Raw genomic sequence first — 6625 nt, forward strand, 5'->3', positions numbered from 1 at the left:
GTGTTTATACAGAGGATCAAAGCCTAATTTGGCTACCCAGAAAATGAATTAAGATACGATATGAAGAAGAACTTCCAACATCAACATTCTCTGGAAGAGTCATTCCAGAAGATGAACATCAAAAAACTTCAACAAAGATCCAGGTGATGCTGCAGTTGTAGCTGCATTCATCCCACCAGTTCCTGGACTTGACATTGGAATGAAGGTGATATCTAAGTTGGCCTGTGCATACAGTAAAACAACAAATTTGACTGGATCTATACTGTCAAAACTCAACCAAAAACTAGGAGAAGTGCAAGTTGCAGCGCTCAAAAATATTGAGACTACAGACTATCTACTGTCAAAAGAACATATGGGATGTGAACAGTTCCCAGGAATGAGTTGTTTTAATTTGTCTGATTTTTCTCAAACTATTCAAATTCAGTTATACAATACCCATCATATCATTGATAAGTTTTCACAAATGCCTAGGGCGCCTAACTGGTTTTCTTGGTTTCACTGGAGATGGCTGGTAATTGTAGGTCTGCTTTGGTTATGTAGCATAGTCCTATTATGTTAATGTGTGTGCGCAGTTTAATTAGTAGTTTAAAACCTATACATACTTATGTTACTCTACAAAAAGATATGTCAAAGAAATAATCAATATTCCCATGTTTTTTTCCGTCTGCTACTTCTATAGCTTTTCTTCTTCCTTCCTAATCACAACCCTTAAGTAGAATTTGTGCCTCGTATTGAAATTACCAAGTATCATAATTCTTCCAAGTGGTAAAGATACCTAAAAACAAATGCTGGGCATAAAAGCCACAGGGCATAAATCTGCAAAGAAGTAAAAAGCTAACCTTTTCAGACAATATTGCTTCTCTCTCACTTACCACTTTACATTTCCCTGTATGGCCCCGGAAGATGACTCATTAGCCAGAGACGGGTAAGATTCCTCAAGGGAGGAACAACCTAAGAGAGGCACAGTCGCAGGGGGGCCATCAGGTGAGAAATTGGGGATCAACAGAGGTGATGCTTAGAACCCCACCCCCCCTGTTTTGAGAGAAATCTTCTCCATCTGTGGATGTTTTGTTGCCCTTGTCTAGCTTGGATTCATACTTAGTCTATAGGCACACACCTGATCATCTACATTTGCCCTCTTACAGCACTAAACTATGTTTTCTACCTTTATCTTGCATCTACCTACCACTTCAGCATTTTATTAAAAATAATAATAACAATAATAATAAGGAAGAAATATGAGATTCACATTAAATCAAGTATAAAAATCAAATGAATATTCATATTTGACCTGATTGTTTATAGTTCATATTGCATGATCAAAACCAAAAGTTTCTGTGATGACTGCCCTTGTACTGTTCACCATGTAAGAACTTAGTCACTATGTAAGAATTTGTTCACCATGTAAGAAGTTGTTCGTTATGCTTCAGAAGATTGGAGACTGTTGAGAACTAGGCCTCGGGTTGATTAATGGTTGTGCATTGAGTCCCCTATACAGAATTTTATTGTTGTTAACAACCATTTAATCAATAAATATGAGAGATGCCTTCTCAAAAAATAAATAAATAAATAAATAAATAATTTAGTCACAGGGATGGAAATATATAGCCTAGGGAATATAGCTCATAATATTGTAATATCTTTGTATGGTGTCAGATGGTAACTACATTTGTTATGGTGAGCATTTAGTAATGTATGTAGCTGATGAATCCCTAAGTTAATCTGAAACCAGTATCATATTGTATATAAACGGCATTTGCATAAAAAATAGATGTTAAAAAAGTACAAAAAAAATGTGACTTCATTTTCCACAATGAAGTTAATTTATATTTTGAGTTCCCATTTTACTAAGGAGAGTTCTCCGTGCACTTCTCAGGACTGCATGCAAATTCCCCTTTGGGTGCATATAAACCTCACAGTTTTAAGAAAGGTCAGAGAAGCAATTGTCTACACTGGCATTGACTGAGACAGCATCTCTCCCCATCTCTTGCTTCACTGAGAAAGCTGCTATCTCTGCACAGCTAGGCTTTCTGTGCCAGATTCCTTCTTTGCTACTTTATACTCATAGGCATGGAAGCCTCTTAAGCTGGCTCAGTATTGTCTGACCAGATACTCCTTATAGCCTTTCCTTCCATGCTATGTCAGGTTCAGGGGAACCTGCTGAGTTTCTGTTCATTCAGTGATTCACAGGTGCTTCTGCTCTACATCTGCCGGTCCCCGCTGACATCTCTAGCACCTATCCCTTCAACCATTCTTGTCCCTCACAAAGCAGTGCCTCCACCTCTCCTCCCCCATGCCTCAGTGTCTTGCAACTCTCACTTCCTTCCCTATTTCACACCTCCTTAGCCTATGGAATCTTTATCTAGTTTGGGAGTAGCCAGGAGAAACAAGAGAAACTGGCTCTAATTATGTATTCTTCTAAATCTTTTGTTTACAGCATAACTTTTATGCACTTAATCCAAGATGAATTCAACTATTGAAAGTCAAAAGCTAAGAATGAACTTAGTTTCTGCTTTTCTGCTACTTATCTCTCAGGTAATGAATGTCTCCACTCGAAGTAGGTGAGCTGGGTGATAGCAGGGATCGCCAGGAACAAAGTCACATCCTTAGTATACCATATTATTATTCTATTGCATTCACAAATATCAGGCTCCTGGAGGCATGGTGGCAGGAGGGTAGGCACAAAGATGAAAAGGAATTGGTCCCTGTCCTCAAGCGAGTTTACAATCTAGCGGGATGACAAATGCATCCTAGAAAAATAAAAGGTAGTAATAAAGAATCAAAGATTGAGAGAAGGCAAAGCATTGGACTAACTTTCTAGTTTCAAGGTTTCAGCTGGGCCTGGAGGATTACTTACAGTGCTGTTTTTAAGCCCTGCCAAATAATGTGACTGATGAGCCTCTTCCTAGCTCAGCAGGCTGAATGGAAGGACCAGGGTAACCCTCAATCCCATCCCAGCAGAGCAGGTTATAACAGAAAAATTTCATTCAAATTTTAGAAGGGGATGGAGATGGGGATGAATAGGTAGGTGGAAGACAGAGTTTATGATGCAGTTGAAGATAAAAGTTAGGTCAAGATTAAATGCCCAAAGAATAAAATAAGGCAGTATCATATGACAAATTACAGCAGAACTGGTCAAGGTACATTTATGGGTGTCACAAAATGGAATAAAAACTAAGTTGTAGAGTTACTTGGGAAAGGCCTTTTGGAAAAGTTGAGGCATTTGGAGATCTTGAAAGAAGTGAAGAACTTGAATTACTACTAATAAAAGCTGAACATTACTGTACCAGTCACTGTTTTAAGCACTTTATTATCTCAAAGATTCCTCCAACAATAACTATTTTTATCATTCTCATTTTACAGATGAAGAAACTGAGGCACAGAGAAGATATAACTTGCCTTAAACTACACAGAAAATTCGAATACTGGCAGTCTGATTCCAAGGGCTGTATGTTAAATTGCTATGATCCACCCTTAGCAAAGGAGCTTAGAATTTCAATGAAAAGAACAGCTCAGATTCAAGTACAAGGTAGAAGAGAGAAGGGTCTGTGGAGCCTAACTAAGGCAGAAGGTTACTGCTAGCGCATAATGGGACCACACACTCTAGGTGCCTCGCCTCTGTCTTTTGCTCTCTATGGATAACCAGCCTGGTGCTAGAACCGCATTTATTCTCATAGCTGAGAAATGTACTCAGAGCATTGAGAGGCCGGTAGTGACTTGTCTGGGGAATCGCAGAACCCTCTGGCCTCCTGGTCCAAATTCTTGCTGCTATATAGGTGTGAGTAAATATTTATTTGTTTATTATTATAGTAAGGTAAATGTACATTATTTGTTTATGCCTAGGGCCACACCTAGGCATCTGGGTTTTAACCAGAGTGCCACTGTCAGCTCTTAAACCAGATCAAACGTGCTCTAACAATAATCATTTGTCAAATACATATAAACAGGAGGTCAGGAATGAGGCCATTTCTAATGGGCAGAAATGGGGTATTAAAAGCCTGATTACTGGTGCAGAAGGAATAGAAAGAGAAAAATGGACCTTAAGGACTTGTTGGAAGATTTGCTTTTTGTAAGACTCTGCTGGGAGATAAAATAGTTTCTCTGAATTCATGATTTTGGAACTCAAAGCATAAATGGACTGATGGTTTGAGCCATAAAAACAGTTCTTAGCACTGGAATACATCTAAACACTAGGATTAAAACAAAACAACTGAAGTAAGGTCTGAGGTTATAAATTAGCCACCTTAGACAAATCCTGAAAATCAAGAGTGAGGGAATAGTGGGTGAATTCTTAGAAACGTGATTAATCTGTTACAGAAGGAAAAGTGAGGATAAGTGGCAAGCTGTGGCATTTCATAGATGATTACTACCATATATGTAATGGTTTACCTATAAATATCTTCCCAAATCAAAGCTTTACTTTAATGTATCAGAAGTTTTTGCTATTTTTAAATGAGCCCTTTGGTGAATCTTTATGATGTCAATCACAGAGGCCCCCAGGGGTCAGTGGACGAAGCACCCCAGGAAAAGTAGTTTGCTGGGCTCCTATCTCACTCTGCCCCTCATTGCTGGGTGTAGTCTCAGATGAGGCTCATAACCTCTCTGTGTCAAAGTCTTTAATTCTAAAACGAAGAACTATCCTGCCTACATTATCACTGAGCTCATGTGAAATAATGTAGGAGAAAACTTAAAAAAAAATGTGACATGCAGCCCATAAAAGGATTGTATGTTTATCTGTTAAATGCAGATAATTCTAACCTCAGCCCCCACAGGTTTGAGAATAGTGAAGATTAACTCAACTTTTGATCAATCTCAAATTGTATTTCCAAATGAAAGAATGTGCCTACAAGTGGATGTGGTTTTTCCTACCATTTCTATCCTTAATCTGAGTGTTTTAGACATTGATTTGTGCTGTTGCAGTGATTACTGGTCATAGAGTAACATTAATAAAATTAATTAAATAGGAATCATCTTTGAGTTTCAACTGTCTTCTTAATCCAACCCAGAACAGCTGCATGGAGTCCCCAGCTGTACTTGAAATTCAGAAGTGACCTTTGGTTTTCTGATTCCTTAGCTTCTCTTTGTGTGAGAGCCTTTAAAAATCGGAGCAGGCAACCTGGCTTTAACTGCTGTTGTTTGTTAACCCCTGGCTGCCCTGCAACCTGTAACACTGCATCGATTTTCTGGTTTACAGGATGACTGCAATTACTGCCGCTGTTCGTAAGACTCATTTACTGAAAACAAATGACCATCTATTAGATTTTAAACTAGGCTTCAGTCCCTTAAGGGAAAAGACCAAGGCTACTAACTTCAGAAATACCAGCATAGATGCTCTCAGGAAACATTTTTTGGAGATAATAAAACACCGTCTGTTTGTTTAGTACTTCATAACTTGCAAAGCATTTTTATATATACCATCAATTATCAACATTTTGGCTGAACCTCTTACAGGATTTTTGCTTGTTAAACATATCAGTTGTACCTGCTGATGTGCGTTTAAACTTAAGCTGTTGGAACTCATGTATTTTAACAAAATCTGTTGGAAATCTAGCTCGTGATTCTGGCTACATATTAGAAACCTGGGGGGATTATTAAAAATGCCAGTGGCTTGGGTCCCCACCTCAGTCCAAATGAATCAAACAATGTTTTGCTTTGTTTGTTTTAAGCTGCCAGGTGGTTCAAGTGTACAGCTGGGTATGATCACAGCAGCTATACCAGAAAGACCACAGTCAAAATGGCAGAAAACTGGATACTAGGCCCATTTCTGCCACCAAAGAGCCAGGTACCATAAACATATAAAACAGTGTGGGGAAAATGGAAGTGCCTACGGCCAGGACCCTCACCTGACCCTAAACAACTTGATGATGTAACTGGTCTGCTGCTAGGCTAATGCTTCCACACCCACAGGCAATAAGCTATTATTGTCTGAGTTATTATATAAAGAGCTCTGCCCAGTGCTCTGGGTGGAGGCAGAGATGGAGGTGGATTACAGGCCTGCAGACTGCTGGATGCAGATGTGAGTCTAGTGCTTGACCTACTGCTGGGAGAATAAAGTCAGGTATAAACCCTTTGACCCTAAGGACATGGAGTTGCCATTTCTCAGTCTCACTGAATCCATAGTGAACTTGTCTGGGGCTGAAACCCTCAGGAAAGACAAACAGAGATTCTGGGTCCAAAACTATTTATTCAGAAGCAATTCCTCTGATTGTTCTTTTTGTTATAATCATATTAAAGAAAAAAAAATACCTGGAAGCAAGTAATTCTGGATGTAAACATTCCACCATGTATTCTGCTATTTTCTATATCCTTTGTTAATTTTTTCTGTACATTAAAGAACAAGGATTCGGGCTTTTCCATGGGAAACAAGACACTCTTAGGAGGTAGGCTGACCGAATTAGGGTAAGGCTGGATTTCCTTTCATCTGTTGCAGTACTGATTTAGGGAGACAGGTGCTGTACGAGGAAGCCCACACTGCCTGAGGAAGTTCCTGGAGGCTGCCACTGCTAAAATCCTGGGCAGCCCTCTGCAGTTGACTCATTCAGAAGTGATCAAAGTTGGACAATTGTCTTTCCTTCCCCAAACACATCTGAGACTTGCTTCTAGTTCACAGTGGGCTGGACACGTG

This window comes from Manis javanica, chromosome 3, assembly GCF_040802235.1.
Source record: "Manis javanica isolate MJ-LG chromosome 3, MJ_LKY, whole genome shotgun sequence".
Classification (NCBI taxonomy): Eukaryota; Metazoa; Chordata; class Mammalia; order Pholidota; family Manidae; genus Manis; species Manis javanica.